The sequence below is a fragment of the Pelodiscus sinensis genome, chromosome 3 (genome assembly GCF_049634645.1).
Source record: "Pelodiscus sinensis isolate JC-2024 chromosome 3, ASM4963464v1, whole genome shotgun sequence".
Taxonomy (NCBI): Eukaryota; Metazoa; Chordata; order Testudines; family Trionychidae; genus Pelodiscus; species Pelodiscus sinensis.
This window is the reverse complement of record NC_134713.1, coordinates 43,634,497-43,657,768: the sequence shown is the minus strand read 5'-3', so window position 1 is coordinate 43,657,768 and position 23,272 is coordinate 43,634,497. Positions and strand designations below refer to the sequence as shown.

Genomic DNA, 23,272 nt, shown 5'->3' with positions numbered 1-23,272 from the left:
TGCCTCTCCCGGGCGAAGGGTGCAACCTAGAGCCGTGACATGGTCCAGCCGGAGACTCAAGCTCCGCTTCCTGAAAGCTGGGTGCCGTGTGGGCCACGTGCGGGTCAGGTCTCCCAGCCGTGTGCCCCGCGGCAGCAGCAGCAGCCGGCCTCTCCCCTCCTGAGACCAAGTCCATGACGGGGGGAGGAGGGAGCCTGGAGGCAGCTGCAGCTGCTTGCGGTGCTGCAACCCACTCGATGCCCCCCTGTGGTGCCTCGCGCTGTGCTCGGCGGCTGGCGTGTGAGCTGCAGCTCCGCTGGGTGGGCGAGGGAGATTTGCAGTAGTTCGGCTCGGAGCTCCAGGGCGCATCCACCCTCCGGCCCCACAGCGGCTCGGGCACTGTGTGGGGGGGTGGGGCATAGGCGATAAGGAGCCCCCCCCCCTTCCCACCTCTAACCAATCATCTCCTTGGGCTGGGGGTGGAGGGGGGGTTCTTATCACCCACGCTCCGCCCTCTCCCTGTGGCCGAGTAAAACAGTGCGTGGGCGGGCTGGGAGGATGGGACCCGTAAGACGGGCTGCTGCATAAGACTGGCTGGGGACGTGGGAAACAGGCTCGCGCTGAGACCACTTCGGGTCAGGCTGCTCCATTGCTTGCCCATTGCTCCGAGTGGTGGGATCTGCTTGCCGGTGCTCAGCCAGCTCCCGCCGTCCTCCTCTGCCTCCAGACCAGGTACGCGCCCCTGTGGTCTACGGCGATGCTGTAGGTTGCAGGTAGCTAGCGAGGCGCTGCAGGCGCGTGCTACAGCCCCTGCAGCTGCTTGCTTTTCCTGCCGGGAGGCTGGCTGGGTGCCTACGCGCTCCGCTGGGGCCTTTGCTGAAACTCCGCTCTCGGCCTGGCCACACGCTGAGGTGTTGGGAGAGTCAGTGAGCTGCCTCTTTTCACCGCCTCTTGCTCCCCAAACACACCGTGTTCGGCTCAGCCCCGCTGTCCGGGCTCAAACGGTTACGGAGGGAGGCAGTTCTGCAGCCAGTGGGTGTTTTGCCTGAGTTACAAGCACCAGGGCTTTGGCTCATATACTGATGACATGAACTGGGGTGACACTTGAAGCGAAGAGGGGAGCAGAGACCTTCTTGCACGTCCTTTAGTTTCATTCCGAGGCGAGAGTAGGTGAGGAGAGGCTGTCTTTGAATGGCAGGTGCAGGTTTCCGGAACGTCCAGAAATCTGTGACTAGTTGCAAACTTTTATAACATACAGCCAGTTTTCCTCTAGTGAAGAGCCTGCCTAGAAGAGCGGGGAGTAGAATAAAAGCTTGGCGAACTGCAAATGTGCATTTTATATAATCTATGCATTTACCAAAACAGACATGAGACTGGAATGTGTTACTGATGGATTTCCTACCAGCCAGTGTTTGCATGCTGTTCTTGAGTAGTACTGTACAAGGATGACATTCTGGCTCAGTTTATCTACACAAGATATGATTGATAGCATCATATTCTTGTAGTCTCCCAGTTCACAATTTTTTTTGCAAGCCATCACTTTTGTGCCGATTTACTATTAAAACCTTTTTTTGGCAGCAAGCTTCTTAGTACAGGAATGCAGGAATTTCCATATAATTAGTAATTCACATTCTCAAAGCACTGTGCAATGTACTTCTAACACAGGTTATTTTGGTTCTATCGTTCTGCAAATTGCTTGGTAAGATAATTCTTCTCTATGGGCTGCCTCTAATCATTGTTATGTGGTTATATATATATATATATATATATTCAGTGCAGAAAGGTTATCTGATTCTAGACTTCACTTAGGGCATTTTAATGCCAGTTTCTATGATGATTTCTCTTCTCTAAAATTTTATATGCAACTGCCAAAGCTAGAACCATACATGTTGTAATGTGCTAGTTACTGCCACTACCAAAAGCTAAAATGAAATATTTCTATGTAAACATAAGAATTAGCATACTGGATCATATCAGTAGTTTGTCCAGTCCAGTAATCTATTTTAAACAGTAGCAAATATGCAAAACAGCATACAAATAGGAAAAATTCACTACAGCTGCAAATTGAAATTAAGTCTTCTCTCTCCAAACCAGCAATATGTATATTTGATGCTTTAGAATGGTCAGTTTCACAAAACTGGAAAAAAAAGTAATGAGCTTAATCAGTTGGATGAAAGAAGTGAAACAGAAAAATGTGCGTAATAGTTGGGAATTGATTAAGAACATTTCACTAGATTAAAGGAAGATACAGCCCCATGGTTGAGAGGGAATGGTGCACTGATTAAAAAAATGAGGGCATCCAGAAAAAGAATTATTATAATTATATATTTATATATAAACATGGGAAAGGGTAATGTTTACAGCAATGGAATATAAATGAGAACATAATAAGAGTTAAGGACAGCTAAAGAGTTTTAAATATATTAGGAACAAAAGGAACCCTAACAATGGTATTGGTCCATTTTTAGATGGATATGGTTGTACTGTCATTAATAATGCTGGAAAGGCAGAAGAATTCAATAAATATTTGGTTTATATTTGGGGAAGAAACAAGAGTTTCCATTCCAATAGTAAGTAGCTTGGGAAGATGTTAAACAGTTACTGTTGTTAGGCATTTTAATATTGAAAAGTCTGGATAACTTGCATCTAAGAGTTTTAAAAAAGCTAATTGATGGACCATGACTATTGATTTTCTGTAAGAACCTGGGTACTTATTGGTCTGACATTGATCCTGGGCAAAATAATGGAAAGGCTGACATGGGATTTGCTTAGTAAAGACTTAGTATGGATTTATGGAAAATAAATCCTGTCAATCTAACTTGATTTTTTATGAGAACACAAATTTGGTTAAAAAAATGTCAGGCTAGATAATCAGAGTGGCTGGCTCCACCTGGCTTTTTAATCTATGAATCTTCACTGAGTTGACTACAGTGATGCCCAGTAGTTTTTCCTGAGATGTTAATTTAGAGACAACTAAGGTATAAGAATGGGCCAGATTACTCCTACTAAAGTTCATTGCCTTGGCCACACTGTTTTTAATCTACCATCAAGTTACCCATTCATCTGGCTTTAAGTTTTACTGAAGCACCTCACAGTTTTAAACTGAAAGATTAATTATTTTTATGGATTAAGGATGACATTCTTTAGACTTACATAAAGTTCAAGTATTTACGCTCTATGAGGGGGGTGTGCGGAGAAGTTGGGAGGTGACATCCATCATCTCACCTAGGGTTATGATTGCAGAGCAGCCTGCTGTGCAGCCCAGCTTCATAAGTTGCACAGAATGCTGGGATCATTGGAATAGTATAAATGCATATCTGTGGCCCTGCTCCTTGCCTTCCTCTACTCTGCTTGCAGCTTGCTCCCATTAGGGTGTATAGTCATTCTCTCTATGTGACTATTCTCCCTATGAAACCTCTATGTAGCCCCTAAATGGGGGCATAAGTGGTATAGATGTACTTGCATGGTCATCTGCACCACAGATGAATTTCTCTTTTTGAGCTAAATGTGTTTGCACATTGCTTCTCATCCAGACTAAAACCTGGATGTGAAAAAGATCATTTAACTAGATTATTGTGCTGTGACAGTAGCATGTTGCTGAGTCAAATGGAAAATTCAGGATTTGGAGCTTATTTGCAGTGCTCATCCATAACTGGGATAATAGCATGAAGCCTGGCTGACTTCTAAAGAAAACTGCATAGAATTGGACTAGTCACAGCTCTGAGCAATATCACTGTATGAAGCACTAGCATTGGCAGGGGCATGGACAAAATTACCTAATAGATGGAAAAGACCTCTAATTTCTATGATTCTGGAGCACTGATATGTACAAAGGAAACTTTTCTTCCATTAATCTTTCTAGGCACAGGCTTAAAGTAATGCCGATTGGTTTATTTTTTCAGGGTTGTTGTAAAGCATCTTGTTAAAAGTTAGAGGCTAATAGCAAATAGAAACCAGGGAGGTGAAGAGAGTTGTTGCTACCTAGTACTGAATGAATAGAAATAAAACAAGCAAATAGGTGTTGACTTTCTAGTATTTTATGTAGTGTAAATCATTTCTGTGAAGGATAAGGCTTATCTCTTTTTCAATGTTATGTTATGCTGTAATAAAACAATGGTGGTGTAAAAAAATAAAAAGTAACTCCAAGAAAATCATTTTGGCATTGGTCTAGACTGGCATGAAACCATTTATAAATACACTATAATTTTTAACAGACATAGAATCCTGGAAAACTTGTTTTGAAATTATTTGTGATCTCATGAAAAATAAAACTGTAACATATTAATGTGACTTATAGGATTACTTTGAATTCTTTCTCAGTTCAAAGTAAACCCTTTTCAGTGAGCTTCATATTACTATCTATACCTAGAAAGTCTTTATTTCTGCATTATATCAGTATTTTTTTGGTCAGACAGTACTGTAAGAGCTGTGGTCCTGAGTATTTCTGAGATTGTATAGCTGAGACTGTGTCAGTGCCTGGAGGTCAGGATTCTGTTGCACTAGACACTATAAACATAACAAAGTGATAGTCCTTGCACCCTTTCCATGTTTTAATCTGGCAGTTGAGATGTGCTGGAATGTTCCTAGATGTGTTTGTCTGAGGACAGGACATTCTCATTAGAGGGTCCAGGACTCTGGAATATAGTACATGCTCGATGGACTGCCAAAGCCTAAATTTGTCAGCTTTCAGAACATAATACTTACACAGGCTATTTTGAAAGGGAAAGTTTGGATTGTTGGAGTGGGTAGACTCCCAGTTTTTGTGGATGTAGTTTGCCTTAATGTTGATATTTAATACATTTGTAGTATTTGTATATGTTTTAAAGATGATTTACAATATCCAGGTTACAGGCTATGTACATTTTATTACTTGAAATAAATACATGCAATATTTGATTTACAATTTCCAAACTATCTTTGTATATTTTTTGTTCTTCTCTTCCCTCTGTATAATAAACCTTTACCATCACCACAACTGTAAAACAAGTTCCAGCTTGCTTGATCACAGTTAAACCCTATATCAACAATAGCTTAAAATTTGGACTCCAGCTTACGAAAAGCCAACAGTTTTTAAAGTTTACCTTTATGTATTTTCCAAGATATTTTTATAACAATCTGTTCTTTTTCTTCATGAAACAGCATTAATGATTTCCAAAACTTTAATCTCCAGTGTCCACAATTGCAGCATTTTGCCTTCTGTTTTTCAAATGTATATGTATATGAAAGGTGACAAAGTTGATAAACACTGTTTTGTGGCTGTTACTTGCAAAACACACTCAGCTGATCTGAGTGTTAGTGGACATCGGATATATCTTCCTAACAACCAGACCAGAGTTCAGAAAGCCTGTTCCTAGTTGATGCTAAGCAACTACATCTCCCCTTGACCAGTGTTCCTGTTAATTTTCCCACAGATGTGCAGAATGAATTTTGTTATTGCTACCAATATGGAGGTGATTGTGATGGGGTGAGGTCACCGAAGATCCCTGGGGTGTTGCTTCCTGGAGTGCTGACAAAGCCACTGACACTTGCTTTCTTGCTCTCTTGGGCTTCTCACCACCCTGTCCTGCTGGGCCAGCTCAGCTGGTCTCCCCGAGCCAAGGCATAGAGCTGAGATCAAGGAGCAATATATACACTGAAACTCTTCAGGTCCAAAGAAAATGCAGTTTGGGGGCCAGCTTCCTAGCATACCACTTATCAAATGGGAGGGATCAGAATCCCCAAATGTATTATTTAGGTAAGCTCCCTTTAATAATGAAAGGAGGATGTACGCACTGGTTGCTCCCCCAAGTAACAATTATTTACACTGGACTTGATAGTAAATAAAGTAGATTTTATTAAGTATAAGCAGTAGGATTTAAAAGGTTGTAAGTTAGAACAGGCAGAGCAAAGTAGATTATAAATTTAAAATACCAGAAAACACTTAGCTAATTCTAATACTAAAGCCTCAGTACAAACTTATTACAAATGCACCCTAAATCTGTTTTCATTCCAGCTAAGCCTTCCAACCGGGGAAATTCCCTCCCTTGAGGGTCTCTGGTTCTTTTTCCTGGGAGTGCCATGCCAGCCAAAAAGACAAAGAAACTGATAGCTTCCCATTATTTTACAGATTCCCACTTTGTGTGGGAATTCTGTTTCTACGTTCCACTCTTATATGGAAAATCAGTTGGTCAGACCCTACCAGTTGGGGTGGGAGGTGGGGAGAGCACCTGACTTCCTAGGGCCAACCACTGCTAAGACTTAAAGAATAAAGAAGGATGTTTATAGGTCATTGAGGCTATGTCTATACTGCAGGCTTCTTGCGCAAGAAGCCTTTTGTGCAAGATTTTTTGAGCAAAAACTTCTTGCACAAGAGCACATACACACCTCAAAGCGTAAAAGTGATGTGCTTTTATGCAAGAGAGTGTCCACACTGCATGGACACTCTTGCTCAAGAAAGCTCTGATGGCCGTTCACACAATGGCCATCAGAGCACCTGTGCTTTTTCCCATAGCGTCCACACTTGCCTTTTTGCGCAATAGCGCAAAAGGGAGCTATGCCTCATAGAAGGAGGCTTACCTACATTGGCAAAAGCCCTCTGTTCTGTTGTTTTATGCTGATTTACTTGTGCAAAAGTGCATTGGAGGTGTGGACGCTCTGCAGGTTTTTGCGCAAAAACGGCTATTTTAGCGCAAAAACCTTGCAGTGTAGACGTAGCCTCAGGGTAACACCTTTGATGGCTTTTATTTGCACATTCAAAACCATAAAGCATTCCATTCTCCATATATCTAATTTTACACATAAGAATGATACATATACCAAAAAATAAGATATATAGATCTAGCGGAGTATGACATTAAGTTTTATAAGTTACGTGAGGTAATTTGTCCAAAGCATCTTTTGAGTTATGCATATTTGTGTCCACAAGTCCCTTTCATAAAGCTTGGGGGGAGGGAGGGGAGGAGGACATCACAGTGATGTGTGACACAACTTATGTGGAACGAGGGGGGCTGGGGCAGAGGGTTGGGGTGCAGGGGTGTGAGGGCTTTAGCTGGGGGTTGGGTTCTGGAGCTGGGCTAGGGATGAGGGGCTCAGGACTGGGGCAGAAGGTAGGAGTGTAGGTGGGGTGACAGCTTTGACTGATGGTGAGGATTTTTGGACAGGACCAGATATGCCTGGCGGTGGCAGGTGCAGGTCAGATCTGGCTTTGGGCTGAGGGAGGGGTGTCTCATACCCTGCTGTGGCAGGTTCTGGCTGGAGGAGGAGTCTTTCTCCCCCTAATCCTGGTAGGTCTGAGCGGAGTGGGTTTCCTAAGTGCCTGCCCAGCATTTACTAGGTTGCTGTGTGGCCCTGCAGCTTACTTTGCTTTTGACCTCAGTAGACGTTGCAAAAGCTCAGCACCATAGGCATAGCTTGACTTCTGTATTTAGGAGGGTGACTTCAGTGAGGCCAATTGGACCGTGCATAGGAGGGAGGGCAAATTCTGTGCCTGCCCACAAGGGCACCATTTCAGATTGGAGTGGGGGAGAGCAATGTTAACACTGATTCCAGCGGCTGTTTGGGCAACTGAAAGCTCTGGTGTTTCTTCAGACAACTTAGATATATCTGACAGGAGCATTGTGTCTAATTTCTGTATCAAGAAAGAAAAATAAATAAATATTAGACCCACTTCTAATAATAGCATGTTTTGACATCATGTGGCAAGTCACTTATGGGACATTGGCTAAATTTAAAATTGTATTCTGTATTCTTACTCAGGTACTCTTACTAAAGTCAGAAGGGACCATCTAGTCCAGCAGTTCTCAGCATATATATCATTATGGGCTGCATATGAGGCGCACAAGGTGTAACCTGGGCTGCAGGTGCTGGGTGGCAGGAGAGTGGCTACCCAAACCCAGATTCCTTTATGTGGAGCTGGGCAGCCCGGTATCAATCATGGATTCCTGGCTGCCCTGGATCCTTAGTGCGCAGGTCCAGGGCAGCCCTGGACTTCCAACTCTGGGTGGAAGGCCTGGACCCCACCATGTGGATGCCCTGCCAACCCAGGACTCCTGACCATGTGCCTGGCTGCTCTGGGCCCCTGAATTGTGTTGGCTGGTTCTGTCACCCTGGGACCACTGACTGTGCAGGGATTGTGCCCTGCCAACCCTGGACTGCATGGGGCCGTCCAGCCATCCTGGGGCTGGTGGGACCATGTGGCTGCCACAGACCCTCTGTCGCATGGCTACCACAAACCTCCTACTGTGTGGGACTGGGTGGCAGTTCCAGAGCTCACAGGACCATGCTGCAGCCACAGACCCTCCACGCTTCAGGGCTGGTTAAGAATCCTGGATCCCAGCCGGTCATGTGGCTGTCCTGGAATCCTGGAACCGGTTGGGCGGTGAGGCAATCCTAGACTCTGAGCTTCATACCAAATATGGGACTCTTTAGGGCCAGGCAGTAACCTCCTGTTGTGTGGGGCCATAACAGCATGTTAATTGGACTGCATGTGGCCATGAGCATGGGCACCAGGTCTGCATAATTTTTGGTGGGCCCGAGAACATGTTCAAGTTCGGTCTAGGGATGTTAAATATCAGTTAATTGAATAGTCATGAATTCTTATCAGTTAGTTGACTATTCTGTAGTCCCCAGGGATGGGGCCAGAAGCTCTGTCCCCACTCCTGAGGAATCCCCTGCCACTCCAGCATGGGGTGCCACGTGGGAGCTGTTCCACAGGGGGAGTCAGTTTAAAAACCAGCTCCCCTCACAGACTGGCTGCCTGTCACCCCATGCTGCCTTTGACACAGAAGCAGCTGCATAGGGTGGCAACAGCCCCTATCCAGCGGAGGGGCTGAGCTCCCGGGCCTGGGACAAGCTGGAATTGAACCGGGCTGCCTGCCTGCCTGGCTCCTAATACACTTTAAATGCAGAGCCACAGCGGGGGTAGGTCCTGGAGCAGGCGCGAGCTAAGACTGAGCGGGGCTGCTGGCCAGCCTGATAAAAAATTGACTGGCAGGTCGGGGGGAAATGTGTGTAGTCTATAGCATTAACCTATAAGCTTTTGCTTATCAGTTAATCGACTACACTATTACATCCCATGTCCAGCCCCCCAATACATCTCTTGTAAGCCAATACATATATTTTTAAAATAATGTGAAAATGACCTTGAAAAAATAAATAATAGAATACTAGAAATGGAAGGGACCTTGAGAAGTCATCAGGTTCTGTCCTCTGTCTTCATGGCAGACTATCTAACCTGCTCTTAAATATCTCCAGTGATGGAAATTCCACAACCTTCCTAGGAAATTTATTCCAGTGTTTAACCACCCTGACAGGAAGCTTTTCCTAATGTCCAGTCTAATCCTCCCTTGTTCCAATTTAAGCCCATTGCTTTTTGTCCTGTCATCAGAGGTCAAGGAGAACAATTTTTCTCCCTCCTCCTTGTAACACCCTTTTAGATACTTGAAAATTGCTATTATGTCCCCTCTCAGTCTTCTCTTTTCGAAACTAAACAAGCCCAGTTCTTTTAGTCATAGCTCATGTTTTCTAGACCTTTAATCATTTTTGTTGCTCTTCTCTGCACCTTCTCCAATTTCTCCACATCTTTCTTGAAATACAATGCCTAGAATTGGTAGGGTTGCCAGATGGTGTAACAAAAAATACCAACCTCCCCCCGCTCCCCCAAAAAAAACCATGTGGAAAAAATTCCGTCAAGGGGGAATAAAAAAAAGGGGAAGATCAAAGTTGTTACGCCAAGAAATGTGGTGGTGGGGAAACCAAAGTTGTTAAGCAAAAGTTGCACCATTCCTTCCAGTTTGGAGCCACACACTAACCCCCAGTGCACTCACTCCTCCCCCAGAGCCAGGCCTCCTTAGAGTCCCCCCATCCCAATGCACTCACCCCTGCCTCAGACCCAGGCCTCCCGCAGCGTCCCCCATCCCAGTGCACTCATCTCTCCCCCTGAGCCAGGCATCCCCAGCGCTGGAAGCACCCCGTCCCAATCAAATCCCCCACCCCCTCCTCCCGCAGAGCCAGGCACCGGAGGAACGGGACGGCCGGATACGTTAATCTTACTTTTAAAATCACTGCTCTTGCCACCCAGCCCAGCTGCCTCGGCTCACAATGTGTAGAGGGAGGCATCATGTAGCCAAGTTCTGGGTCTCTACTGTTCACATGCACCAGAGCAGTGTGCGCTCCACTCCCACTCCAGCATAGCACCCCCCCCCAGCAAGGCGCCTGGCAAAAGCCCCTTCCTGCACCCCCTTTGCTATGACTCTGCCATGCTCCTCATTCCCCAACCCCCACCAGACGCGGCAGGGGAAAATTGTCCTCGCCGGTCTTCCGTCCGAGAGAAACAGGAAATACCGGACATTTCACATGTCGGGTGTTTTGTTTATTTTTTACCGGATGAAGGCTGCAAATACTGGATTGTCCGGATGAATACCAGACACCTGACAACCCTAAGAACTGAACACAATACTCCAATTGAGGCCTAATCAGTGCAGAGTTAAGCAGAAGAATGACTTCTCATGTCTTACTCACAACACACTTTTTTAGGCATCCTAGGATCATGTTTGCTTTTTTTGCAGCAGTGTCACACAAATGTCACAACAATGTTTAACAATGTCCCTATATTGCACAATATAGGGGATTGGAGGGAAGGAGGGCTCTGGCTGGGTTTGAGAGCTCTGAGGGGCTTATGGCATGAGAGGGATTCAGGTCTAGAACAGAGGGTTGGAGTGCAGGGGAGTGAGGGCTGTGGCTGGGGATTTGGGCTCTGGGGTTGGGCCAGGGCCAAAGAATTTGTAGTGTAGGTAGACTACTCTGGAGCTGGGGCCCCAGGAGAACTCCTGTAGCTCATGAGCAGAAGTGAGTTCTGGGAAAGGGTCCCATGTCCCCGTTGGCCAGGCCCCCTGATGGGAGTGTCTGTAAAGGGGCAATTTTCCAGGGTCCCAGTCTATTTAAAAGGTCCTGGGACCCCTGGCTTCTGTTAAGGAAGCTCTGCCTGCTCCAGTGAAAAGCATCTCTTAATTCAAAGACATTTTTGATACGCTCCATGCAGGTTCCGGAGTGATTGAGGCAACAGAATAGCAAAGACTGAGCCTCAGCCGGCCCAGAACCTGCATGGGGCATATCAAAAGCATCTTTGAATGAAGAGATACTGAAGCTTTTCCCCAGAGCAAGTTGAGTCATTACAGCATGGCTGTGACTGCACTTGGGGCTCTGCTGGGCAGGTGGGGGGTATATAAAATGTTACAATAGCAGATTTTTCAAAGGCAATTCTTACAAGTTTTCTAACGAATTCATCCAAAAGTGATTAACATTGTTTCATTTACAAAATTCCATTAATAAAAAAAAGGTTCACAATTCATGGTCACCTAACATTATATTGGTAAATATAATTAATTAAATATAATATAATTCATTTCTTCTTCAGTCTTATACCCATAGGCTACGTCTACATTGGCATGATCTTGTGCAAATACTCTTTAATGCAAGAGTTCTTGCATTAAAGTATTTGCGCAAGAGAGCGTCTACACTGGCATGTGCCTTTGCGCAAGAGATGTGCTTTTGCAGAAGAGCATCCGTGCCAGTGTAGACGCTCTCTTGCTCAAGAAAGCTCCAATGGCCATTTTAACCATAGGGCTTTCTTGCACAAGAAATTCATATTGCTTGTCTACACTGGCCTCTTGCACAAGAACACTTGCGCAAGAGGGCTTATTCCTGAGTGGGAGCATCATAGTTCATGAGCAAGAAGCACTGATTTCTTACATTAGAACGTCAGTGTTCTTGTGCAAGAACTCGTGGCCAGTGTAGACAGGCAGAAGTTTTTGCACAAAAGCAGCCGTTTTTGTGTAAAATCTGCCAATGTAGACATAGCCATGCTGTATAGGAAGGTGAAAACCTCCCAGGATCTCAGCCAATCTGACTTGGGGGAAAATGCCTTTCTGACTCCAAATATAGCGATCAGTCAGACCCTGAGCTTGTGGGCAAGACCCCCAGTCAGATACCTGGAGAAGAATTCTCTGTAGTAACTTCCCATCTCCAACTGTTGGGGATTTTTGTTGCTGGCAGTTTGTTGATAGGCCACATGCCATTGTAGGTAGGCCTGTCATACTAACTGCCTCATAAACTTACCTAGCTCAGTCTTGTAGCCAATTATTTTTTTGGCCCCACTGCTCTCCTTGGAAAGCCAATCCAGAACTTCATTCCTCTGATGTTGAGAAATGTTTGCCTAATTTCAAGCCCAAACTTGTTGATGGCCAGTTTATATGCATTTGTTCTGGGGTCCAAACTGCAGCTTAACTTTAAAAAGCTTCTCCCTGGTATTTATTCCTCTGATGTATTTAGACTAAACAGGCCTTTTTGAGTCTCTTCTCAAAAGACAGGATTTTCATTCCTCAGAGCATACTAGTAGCCCTTCTTTGCACCTGTTCCACTGTGATGTGGTGTTTGCTCTACACTGGCCCTTTAAGTGTTAAAACCTAGCCCTGGGAGAGGGCTAGAGCTGTGGAGCCAACAGCTGTGAAAGATATTAGCCAATTAGGGCCCAGCTGTAGGCAATATAAATAAAGGCTGCTGGAAGGGAGGAATCTGATTCACCCTTGCTCCAGATGTAGAGCAGGAGGGACCTAGCTGCCAGGCCAGCTAAAGGCATCCTAACACAGGGCATGGCTGGGGAAAGGCGGGCAGCATTGGGGAAGCTCCCAGGCAGAGAATTGAGGATACTAGAGCTGCAGGGAGGCAGCCATGGTAGAAGAAAGCAGCAGGTCCACACCTCCTTGCCAATGATGAGTGGCCATTTAAAGTTGCAGTTTGCTCCTGAGTTAAGGGGCTAGATTACAACTAGCAGTGGGTTACTGAGGCAAGGTTGGTGTATGGGTAGGGTTCCCTCTAAGCTGTGTGGCTGTGCACAAAAAAATATTTATTCTGCCCACTTCATTTTCAGAGCCACACAGTAGCGCTCCTCGTCCTGCTGGAACAGAAGGTGAGTAGTGGCAGGGGTGGCATGCAGCTGCCTTTTTGCTCCTGCTGGAGTGGGAGTGCATGAGGTGGGTGGGCTGAGGGATCAGGGAGGTGGCAGCTCAGGTGGCTGAGAGGTCAGAGAGGTGGTGTTCGAAGTGGGTGTGGGTGGCCAGCTGGGATAACTTCATCAGAGTGGGCCTCATGTGGCTTCCGCTTAGCTCCAGCTGGAGCTGTCCCAGCCTCACCAGCCCCAGTTCCAGCTATGATGGACAGTGCACAGCCTGGCTGGTGGGGCTGTATGGCTGGAGGCAGCATCTGCTTGGATGGCCCATGGCTGGGGGCAGTGACTGCTCGGATGGCAGGGCCTGGAGCCTCATGGCTGGGAGTGGTGGCTGCTTGAATTGTAACTGTCAGAACTGGAGAATAGCAGGCATTAGGAGCAGTAATTGGACGTGACTAGGTGCGGTCACAGATGACCCCTCGGGGATGCCTCCCAGGGTGCTGACATGGCCACTGCCACTCGCCTTCCCGCCGTCTGGGGCTCCTCACCGCCTGGTCCTGCTGGGTCAGCTCTGCTGGTCTCCCCTAGCCAAGGCCCCGCGGTGAGATCCCTGCCCCCACCAAGAAGCAGTACAGACAATGAACCTCTTCAGGTCCAAGGAGAGTGCAGTTTAAGGCCCAAACTCCTGAGAGAGTACTCCCCAGATGGGATCAAACCCCAGAGAATTAGGTAAGCCCCTTTAACAATGAAAGGGGGAATGTGCACTCTGGTTGCCCCCCCCGCCCCCCCCAGGTAACAATTATTTACACTGGGTTTGCTAGAAAATAAAAATGACTTTATTAAGTGGAAGCAGTAGGATTTAAGTAGTAATAAGTGAGAACAGGCAGAGCAAAGTAAGTTGCAAAGCAAAAGAAACAAAAACGCTTGGCTAATTCTACACTGAAACCTCAGTACAAACTCTTCAAATTCACCTTAAAACCTCTTTTCCAGCTGCCCCGCCAAACCAAGGCTGTATTCCCCACCCTGGGGTCTTTGGCTCCTTCCTTCAGGTGCAGCCCAGCCAAAAGACCCAGGCCTCTGCTTCCCTATTCTTTTTGTTAAAGAGGCCTAAGTCTTTAACAGTTGAGGGTAACATCCTTCATGTCTGTCATTCACACACTTGAAACCCTCAAAGTATTCCCCACTCCATGGCTACGTCTACACTGCAGGCTTTTTGCTCAAGAGCGGCCATTCTTGTGCAAAAACTTGGTGAGCATCTACTCTGCATGTGCATTCTTGCGCAAGTAAATTTACAATAAGGTGTTGGAAGAGAGGGCTTCTTGCACAAGAGTTATTCCTCTCCCCCTGAAGAATAAGCCCTCTTGTTCATGAGCTCTTGTGCAAGAAGGCAGTGTGGAGGGACAACAGGGGTTTCTTGCGCAAGAAACTCCTATGGCTAAAATGGCCATCAGAGCTTTCTTGAACAAGAGAAAATCCACACTTCCATGGACACTCTTGCATAAAAGCACATCTCTTGTGCAAAAGCACATGGCAGTGTGGAAGCACTCTTGCGCAAGACCTCTTGCACAAAACAGTTCTTGTGCAAGAAGCCTGCAGTATAGATGTAGCCCATGTGTCTAATTTGACACACACCAATGATACATACATCAAAGAAAGATAAACAGAACCAGTGGATCATGACATTCAGATCGATGGGTTACACAAAATAATTCGCTCAAACCACCTTTGAGTTATGTATATTCATGTTCATGAGTCCATTTCCTAAAGCATGGGGGTAGGAGGTCCTGCCACATTGGAAAAACTTGAAAGTGGAATTTTTTTATTTGCAAGAAATACAGTGGTATGAAAATTTTAGTCAGTTGCAGATAAGTAAGTCATGAATGAGAGCTAGAGTATTAGGCTCTAGGAGGTAATCATGCACATTTTCATTTCTGCTAATCTGAGAACAACAGCAATTGCTCTTTTCCAAGGAAACCATTGCTGTCACCATTTATTACTGGTGTTGTGTAGCAGTGCAGCACAGGTCTTTAAGAAAAACAACTTATTGTTCAAACTTTGAAGGTAGGTGTGTGTGTGTGTGTGTGTGTGTGTTGGGGAGCAGGTGATGTCTTTTAACCTTACCTGTAACTGATGGCATGATACAATACATTGGTATTTAGGGTCAGCCATAATAGTAAGGATGCTTGGGTGAAGGTTCTGATTTCATGCTCTTTTTATTCTTTGTGACTGGGAAAGGGTTGTTTTAGTATTCTTTCTCCTTCACACACACACACACACACACACACACACACACACACACACACACACACACACACACACACACACACACCGTTAGTAACCAGTGGATGCCATGATGGCACATGTCTAAACAAGTGCACATTACCTCAATATTGGTGCACAAGACAAAACTCACTCCTTTCATACATGGAAAATCTTAGAGGGAACACTGAGTATGGGCTGGGGGTTCCCTGGGAGGGTGAGGATCCCAGAGTGTAGGGGCATTGTGGCAGGGCAGTACCCAGAGGGAGGGCATAACGATCTGGAAAGGATGTGGGTCCTAACACAGAGTGGCAGAGCCAATAACAGGTAACAGCAGGTGAAACACCATCAAGAAGGGGTGCTCCAGAATTGAAGAGCTAATTCCCAAAGTCACCAGCAAGAGGTGCTGCAGCAGTGAGTTCCACCTTGTTACATGTCGTGGAGAATGTGGGCAGTTGCGGTCCACCCCAATACAAGGGGACTGGTACAGACGAGGTGAACTGTGCCAAAAGAGACTGAATATGGATGACGACACCATCTGAGAGGGATGTGGGTCCTAACACAAAGTGATGGAACTCCCCCCCTCAGGTAATAGTGACTGAGACACCAACAGAAGGGTGTGCTCCAAGGCTAAAGAGCTAATTCCCAGAGTGACCAGTAGGAAGTGTCATGGCCGTGAGTCAACCTTGTGTTACATCTGCTCTTATTTCATCTTTCTTAAACAAGTGATATCTGGAATACTGCGTGCAATTCTGATAAGGTCTCACCAGTGCCTTGTGTCATACCACTAACATTTCCCTGTAACTACTGGAAATCCCCACTCAATATATCCTAGGACTTCTTTTCCACAGCCCCATCACATTGGTCACCAGATAACTGTGAGCCATCAATTAATACAGACAGATCTTTCTCCTCCACTGTTATTTCCAACTGATATGTCTCTAACTTATAGCAAAAAATCTTATTAGCCCCCAAATGCATGACCTTGCACTACTAAATATCATCTCATTTCTATTGTTTCAATTTACAAGGTCATTTAGATCTTTTGTATGGTATTACTGTCCACTCTATTGGCAATACCTTCCAACTTTGCGTCGTCTGAAAATTTTATTAGCACACTATTTTTTGTGCCAATGTTAGTAATAAAAATGTTAAATAAGATTGGTCTCAAGACTGATTCCTGAGAAACTCCACTAGTAACCTCCCTCTAGCTTGACAGTTTACCTTTCAGTGTGGCCTATTGTAGTCTTCCCTTTAACCAGTGAACTGTCCATCTTTCAGTTATATTATTCTTCATTTTCTCCAATTTAACTAATAATTTCTCATGTGGATCTGTATCAAATGCCTTATTGACATCCAAGTAGGTTAAAGCTACTTCATTTTCATTTATCTAAAAAAACTCAGTTATTTTCTCAAATAGAAAGATAGGTGATGGCCTGACTCTTTCCCTCCTCCGTTCTGTCTGGGCCTACCACCTCCTCTGATTAATTCCCAAGTTGCATACTGTCTATGATTTCTGATGAAGAGACATCAGGACTTCATTTAATATTTATGAAGAATAAACAGTGGGATTTGTTAAAATGTAAAATAGTCTGGACCAGCACGTACCTCAGCCTAGTTGAACAACGCAGAAAAATTGCATATTTTTACCGTATCAAGAAAGATGGCAGGGATCTTGACCACACATTACCATGATACCCTCAGACAAACCTCCAAGTAGGTAGCATAACAATACAGCATGCCCTTTGGATAAGATGTAGTGAGTGTTTGCTTTGTTTTAAACCAACCCTTTTAAAAAAAGATTTATATAAATGTGCATGCAAATTACACAGCAAATGTAGCTGCTACTTTAGCATTTTTCTTTCTGTAGAATCCTTTTATGCCAAATGCCCTGGAACTTTCTGGATCATTTTTCTGCAGCCTCTGGCCTGCACTCTGGTTGACTCTGTTTCATAAGGTTCTAAGTGGAGCTGTTCGGATAATGACATCCCTCTTACTAATTACAACCACAGCTCAACAAGTGCCATCTTATTTGCGCTCAAGAACAGAACCAGAACAAATTTTCCCTTTTCTATCAGAAGCAGAGAAAATAGAGTTATAACTTCAGTAAAAAGAGAGAGGAAGAAGAATATATAATTTAAAATACAAGCACAATGTAATATTTGAAATCAGAGTTATACATCTATATGGTAATCCATACAATGGGCGGATAACATGCACAACACCAGAATTAAGCAAATATGAAACAGAACTTAAAGAATGAAGGCTGGCAGAATGGATAAAACCCTGGGTTTGAACTTTAGAGGGATGGGTTCATTGCTCAGCTATTTCAAATATTTCAAGAAAAAAAAGCACTTATTGGCAAATACCTCTGCAAGAAGACAGAATTTAAATCCAAGACAGGAAAAGTGAAATCCATCTGCCATAAAATAGAACTCCCCTTTGTTCAGGCAATGGCTGCAGGAGATAGATGTATGTTTAAAGATGCAACCAATCCACGTAGTATCCAGGCCAATCCAAATCCAGCTGCAGCTGGAACCTCCCAAATCCATAGTCTGGGACTCCTGACCCTAGTTTGGTGTTCATCACGCTGGCAGTGCCTCCAGCCTGCTGGTTCTGGGTACTGCTGCCCAGGTTGCCTGCCCAGTGATGCTAGCTTTCGAAGGGGTGTGCCTTATCTGGGCAGGGCTAGTGGTGGGGTGGGAAATGGGGGGCAGCTGTGTGTGGCACTGTAGCTGGGCTAACAGATACCAAGCTGAGGTTGGAAGAGCTGGGTGGATCTTGAGCGCTGGCAGGGGTCCCCTCCTCTCCATATGCACACCCACAGCCTATGCCCTCAGGCTTGCTGAGTGGTAAGGGAGGCTGTGGGAGCACATGCCCCATAGCTCCTCCTCCTCCTCTGCAGGGCACCAAATTCCTCCTGCCCCCTTCCCTTCCTGTTCTCATCCTCTAGGAACTGGATCCTTCCTGCACTTTTCTCCCCTTTCCCTGGTTGCCAGATCCTTCCTGCATCCCTGATCTTCCCTGCCCTTCTTCCCCAGTGCTCCATTCCTTCTGCCACTTCCCCCTGCCATTGTCTGCCCACCTGAAAACCAGGCTCACCCACTTTTCCTAACCTAGTGATGACACTGGTCTAAAGTTATACTCCTGATTTTTAAAATCTTGGCCTTAATCACATTGCAATAGAAAATAACAGATTCTGACAGTCAGCATAAAAAAATTAGACTTAATTAACATCCAACTATAAAATTAGGACTAAGTGGTAGCTCTGTTGTAAAGAGTTTGGGGGTTATGAGTCAACAATATGATGCAACTGCAAAAAAGGCTAGTATCATTTTGGGGTGTGTTAATAGGAATGTTGTATATAAGGCATGGAAGGTAATTGTCCCACTTGGCACAACACTGGTTAGGATTTAGCTGGAGTACTATGTATAGTTCCAGGTGCCATACTTCAGAAATGATGTGAACAAATTGGAGGGAGTCTAGAGGAAAGAAAAAAATGATACAATGTTTAGAAACCCTGAGAGAGGAAAGGAGTTTTTTTTAGAAAGGATATGTTTAGACTTGAGAAAAGATGGCTTAGAGCCTGGTAACATTGTTAAAGTCTGTTAAACAGAGGATTGTAATCAATTGTTTTCTGTGTCCACCAAACATAGGACAAGATGTAATGGGGCTTAATTGATGGAAAGGTGATTTAGGTTAGATATCAGGAAAATCCTTGTAACTACAAAGGCATTTAAGGACTGGAATAAGCTTGTAAGGAAGACTGGAGTTCTCATCGTTGGAGGCTTTCAAGACAGGTTGGACAACACCTGTCAGAGATGGTCTAGGTTTATGTGGCCTCAGCGTAGAGGGCTCGACTTGATGACTTCTTGAGGTCCATGCCAACCCTACATTTCTATGATTCTGTGAGTCTGAAAAAGAAAGCTATAGACTTTGGCATCAAGTGAAACAGGAGCAACTTGTATAACACCTGTGTTTAAAAAAAATTGTCTTGAGGGATAAGGTACTTGAAAACAGAACTGGAAGAGAGAAAGCGAGATATGCCAGAAGATTCATTTGGAATTTGTATGAAAGAAGACTGGACAAAAAATTATACTGGAAGGTAAAAAGAAGATTGAAGATGCTGATATATAGCAAATCAAGAGGGCAAGTAGCTGCAAAATAGAGTGCTTTTAAAAAGACTGAATAAGATAGAGGAAACAGTTGATGGATTTCCAGAAGAGAAATGTAAAGGGTTCAGAAAAAAGCTAGATAGAGATTAGGTCCATCAATGGCTGTTAGCCAGAATGGGTAGGAATGGTGTCCCTCACCTCTGTTTGGATATGGGTGACAGGGGAGGAATCACATGATGATTACGTGTTGTGTTCCCTCCCTCTGGGGCATCCAGTATTGACCACTATCGGCAGACAGGATACTGGGCTAGATGGACCATTGGTCTGACCCAATATGGCTGTTCTTATGTTCTAAAAATAAAAGGTGCTTATTACGAATGTCAGTGTATAGTTGTTTACATGATTATTTGATAAACCTGGGCTAATAGGTTAATCCTGATGACTACGTGCATCCCCTTTGCTGCCTCTATTTTATAGGCAGCAAGGGGTGGGGAGAGTGGCAGGAGCACTGTGGGGAATCCCCCAGCTGCCTCCCACAGACACAGCAGTGTGGGGGAGGGAAGACAGGAGGGAGCCAGTGCTCACAGAGTGCTAGCTTTTAAGCTGGCTTCCTATGAGCATCGAGTCCTGTGGAGCTGCCTGCCTCCCTTCCCCCCATGCTGTTGCCTCTAATCGAGGCAGCAGCATGGGGAGTTAGTGGTGGGGGTAGGTGGAAGCTGGTACACACGGGAAGCAGCTTTCAAGCTGGCCTACCTGTACATATCTGCTCCTGTGGAGCCACCTGCCCCCTGCACTGCTACCTTTATATTAGAGGCAGCTGGGTGAGTGTGGAAGGCAGGAGCTGGCTTAAAACTGGTTCCCCTTGAGCACTGTCTCCCGTGCTCCCTCCTCCCCCCCATGTAAATGTGTAATCGCTAAAAAATCCATTGGTTACATGTTTACACAAATATATGTTAGTGGTAAGGGAGGCTGTGGGAGCACATGCCCCATAGCTCCTGCTCCTCCTCTGCAGGACACCAAATTCCTCCTGGCCGCCTTCGCTTCCTGTTCTCATCCTCTAGGAACTGGATCCTTCCTTCACTTTTCTCCCCCTTCCCCGGATGCCAGATCCTTCCTGCATCCCTGATCTTCTTGTGTCCCTAGTGTTATGTAGAGGCCTGCAAGTGAAATTCTCAGCCTAACTGAAAGGGAATTTCCCTTGATTTCTAGTGGGAGCTGAGCACTTAACTCATACTTCTATCTTTACTTGCTCCCAAAGGGGAGGATTTTAAGAAGCCAGTGGCAAAAAATAGACACAAGAAAACAAATAGTTGTTGGGGAAGAGCTGGCTGCGGCTGGACAGTGAATAGGCAGAACCAATGAGAAGAGTACCTTCTGGCTTTGGTTCAGGGTCACTTGAAGACACCAAGGCAAACAAAACAAAAATGCAATTCCCTTCTTCAGAGGATAAAGTTGCACAAGCCACCAGAAATCATGGAACTCCATTCATGGTAAAATGTCTCCATATTACAGCAATCACTTAGAATGTTTCCAATTTCACAGCTGTGAAAAACATGTAATGGAGCAAATAAGCCTTTCCTCATGAAATCTACTCTACCTGAAATCTAGTTCAGCTGGGTAGGTGAGGGACAGGACTTGTCTTCCCTTTCATGACTGATATGGGGGGAGATAAGACCCTCTTCCACTGGAAGAGCAGAAGTGAGGGTGGTAAACATGGGCTACGTCTAGACTGTAAGCTTCTTTCGGAGGAAGCTTTTCCGGAAGAGATCTTCCAGAAAAACTTTTTTCAAAAGAGCATCTACACAGCAAAAGCACAATGAAAAAGTGATGTGCTTTTCCGAAAGAGAGTGTCAACATTGATTGGATGCTATCTCGCATTTCAGTTGTGATTACTGTGGACGGAGTGGTCACCAGGACACCTGTGCTTTTTCCTGGAGGCCTCTTCTTTCGAAAAAACACTCTCGTCCGTGTCCATACATGCCTTTTTCCCAAAACTTTTTTGGAAAAAGGCTTCTTCCTCATAGAAAGGGATTTACTGCTGTTGGAAAAACCTCACCGTTCTTTCGACTTTCTGTCAAAAGGATGCAATAGCAGTGTGGACGTAGTATAGTTTTTTTTTTTGAAAAACGGCCGTTTTTCTGGAAAAACTTTGCAGTGTAGACATACCCATGGGGTTCCATCTTATGTCTCCTGATGCAGCTGGGACACCTGGGGTGTGTCTAGACTACAGGGTTTTGTTGACAAAAGTGGACTTTTGTCAACAAAACTAAACCTGCGTCTACACCGCCGCTGAGTTCTGTCGACATAACATCGACAGAACTCAGCAGTTTTGTCGATGGCTGTAAATCTCATTCTACGAGGAAGAACACCTTTTGTTGACAGAGTTCTGTCAACAGAAGGCATTATTGCATCTACGCTGTCCTTTGCGTCTACACTGTCATGTCGACAAAGTGGCTTGCTTTGTTGACAGAACTGGATGTAGTTTAGATGCTCTTTGTCAAAAGAAGTTTTGTCGACAGTATCTGTCGACAAAGCCTCAGTCAACAAAAGCCTGTAGTCTAGACATACCCCTGGGTTTGGGATTTCTGCTCCTTTCTGGCTACTGCCTGGGCTCAGGACTTTTGCTTCCCCATAGCTTCTGCCAGGGGTTTGGTTTTAAAATCTTCTGGCTGTGAAATTGACCAAAATTGACCGAATAACTTACGAAAATCAGATCCCCATTTAATGATTTAAAATGAGTGTCTAGAGAGCTTCTTCTGACTATTGCAAGGAAAGAAAACCCCATTCAAAGTAGGGATGTAAAATCCCAGTTAATCAGTTATACCTTAGATTTAATCAGTTAACAGATTAAGGGGCTCCCACTTCTGCCCCTATGTGGGGCTGCCACTGAAGACCCCCCCCCCAATACGCAAAGCTCCCAGCTGTTTGTGGGCTATCTCACATGGGGAGGGAGAGGGGAATGCAGCAGAAGCCAGTAGCCACTCTTGTGGGGGGCCAACTTGTGATTCCAAACCCCTTGTGTGAGGCTTCCATTGCTGGCTCCCCTGCGCAGAGGAGAGTGCGGCAGCAGGAACCAGCAGCTATGTGTATGCATGTGGGGGTTGGCTTCTGCTCCCAGCTGCCACTGCCGGCTCCCCTACATGGAGGGGACTGCGTGGCACTCTTGGCCCCCTCCTCCCACTGGGCTACTCCTGGGTCCCTGTTAACCAGTACCTGTTCACATCCCTAATTTGAAGACCGTATTCCTGACAGTGGTAATATACTTTTATAAAAAACACACAATAGAGTTTTATGTTTTAGTCCCTAGTTAATTTGTAAAGAATAGACAGAAGAATGTAATTATGTTTCTCTTTGTTGCCTTTTATTGTAAATCTACCCTATTGTGAAGAGGGGGCCCTATGGTCATGGAGTACTCATAACCCAGATTCATCAAATGAAGGGTAGCAATGTCTTGTGGGAGAGTGGGAAGTTAAGACCCAGATTTCCTTAAGGAGCTGAAAACCAAAGGAAGGGACAGCTGCTCCTAATTTTCAGAATCACAGGCTGCATCCTAGGAAGGCTGGCTTTGTTCTAAGAAAACACCTACTCTCCATTTCCTGAGAAATTACTGCAAATATAGACACATTTTTTTTATTTGCATGTTTTTACATTTTGACCTTGACTGAATAGGCACTCCAGAGGAACTGGCAGCCTGTAGTCTCTTTGTGTTGGTCTCTAAATATATACTACTTTCTTCAAAAGAGTTATTTTCCTCTGTAACTAAAGTAAAATCTCCTGTTCGAGAGGAGGCCTTTTGGAACTGGAGCCAAGCATCAGTGACATGCTGTTAGAAAAAGCTGCAGATTACCAGTTATGTTAATTAAATAATATTCAACCTGTACCTGTGGATGTGCATGGATTTAGCTGCAATGAGACAGTATATTAATGAGCTGTCCATGTTCCATTTTAGTGTACCTGGCTGTATCTGGGGAAGAAAGGTGCCACTCTGCCCTGGGAG

General features: G+C 45.1%; 1 protein-coding gene across 1 annotated transcript in view; it reads left to right on the top strand.

Moving 5' to 3' along the window:
- Nucleotides 1-501: 501 nt before the first annotated feature.
- COL21A1 (collagen type XXI alpha 1 chain) overlaps nucleotides 502-23,272 on the top strand; it is a 184,061-nt gene continuing 161,290 nt past the window's right edge. The window contains exon 1 of the mRNA XM_075923637.1: nucleotides 502-711. The gene's annotated coding sequence lies outside the window, so the exon portion shown is untranslated. The remainder of the gene's footprint in view (nucleotides 712-23,272) is intronic.